Source organism: Mus caroli, chromosome 1 (genome assembly GCF_900094665.2).
Source record: "Mus caroli chromosome 1, CAROLI_EIJ_v1.1, whole genome shotgun sequence".
NCBI lineage: Eukaryota > Metazoa > Chordata > Mammalia > Rodentia > Muridae > Mus > Mus caroli.
The window spans coordinates 6,753,075-6,754,592 of record NC_034570.1 but is presented as its reverse complement, the minus strand read 5'-3'; the positions used below and the strand labels follow the sequence as shown (position 1 = coordinate 6,754,592).

Here is a 1,518-nt window from a genome sequence, read left to right as displayed (position 1 = left end):
TATTTTTATTTTTAAGTTTATTCTTCTCTTACACAATACAATACAGTTTCCCCTTCCTCTACTCCTCCCAGTGCACGCCTCCCCCCCCCCCCCCCCCCCCCCCCCGCCCCCCCCCCCCCCCCCCCCCCGGCCTCCAGATCCACTCCCCTTCCACTTCCCTTCAGAAAAGAGCAGCTTCCCAGGGATATCAACCAAATATGGTATAACACGTTACAGTAAGCCTAGGCACAAACCCTCATATCAAGACTGGCCAAGCCAACCAGGAGGAAAAGGGTCCCAAGAACAGACAAGAGTCAGATACACCCCTACTCTCACTGTTCGGAATCCCACAAGAACACCAAGTTACACAAGCATTAGATACATGCAGAAGATCTAGACAGTCCCATGCATTGTCACATCAGGCTCTGTGAGTGCCTATGAGCCCTGCTTAACTGATTCTGTGGATTTTCTTATGGTGTACTTGACCCCTCTTACTCCTACAATCCTTTCTCCCCATCTTCCACCAGATTCCATAAGCTTTACCTGTAGGTCTCTACATCTGTTTCCTTCAGTTGCTGGATGAAGCCTCTCTGTTGAAGATTGGTCTGGGCACGGATCTATGTGTATAGAAGTTTATCATTAGGAATCATTTCATTGACTCTTTTTTGTTGTTGTTTTTGTTTGTTTGCTTGCTTGTTTGTTTGTCATTTGTGTTTGCTTCTATGCTAGGTCTCTGGTCTATCCAGCCTCTTGTTCCTAGCCATCCAGGTAGTGTCAGGAATGGGCTCCCTCTCATGACATGAGCCTCAAGTAGGACCAATCAATTGGTTGGCCACTCCCACAAATTCTGTGCCACCATTACCCAACCATATCTTTCAAACAGGACAAATTATGGATCAGAGGTTGTGTGGCTGGGTTTGTGTTACATATGATGGCCAGTTCAAGCTTCATGTCTCACATTACTTGGAGTCCTTGAGAGCTAGGTTCACTTTCATAGAATCCAGGGAGTTCCCATCACTAAGTTTCCACATCATCCTTCCAAATTTTCCCCACTTTCAGTTTTCCCTCCCCATATTCATTCTCTCTCTCTCTCTCTCTCTCTCTCTCTCTCTCTCCCTTCTTCCCTCCCTCCCTCCTCCCCTCCCTCCCTCCATCTCCTTTCTTCTCTCTCCCCCTCTCCCTCTCTGCCTTTCCTTCGCCCATTACCCGTCCCCACCTGGCCTTTCCTATTTTCATCTCACATGTGTTTCACCCCACCCCCACTGGCACCCCCTTAAGCCCTAAGAATCTGTGGATTGTAGCATGACTATCCTTTCTTTAATAGTTAACATCCACTTATAAGTGAGCACATACCATATTTGTCTTTCTGGGTCTGAGTTACCTCATATAGGATCTTTTTAATAGTTCCATCCATTTGTCTGCAAATATTTCAAGTTATATTATTTTTTTTTAATTTTTAATATTTTTATTACATATTTTCCTCAGTTACATTTCCAATGCTATCCCAAAAGTCCCCCATAGCGCCCCCCACTTCCCTAC

The 1,518-nt window shown here is 45.7% G+C and overlaps 1 protein-coding gene and 1 pseudogene across 1 annotated transcript in view; one reads left to right on the top strand and one right to left on the bottom strand.

Annotated features, from left to right (window-relative positions):
* Cpa6 (carboxypeptidase A6) overlaps window positions 1-1,518 on the top strand; it is a 364,349-nt gene that overhangs the window by 110,044 nt on the left and 252,787 nt on the right. The gene's annotated exons all lie outside the window — the stretch shown is intronic.
* The window catches only part of LOC110306236, an 88,553-nt pseudogene that overhangs the window by 86,006 nt on the left and 1,029 nt on the right, over window positions 1-1,518 (bottom strand).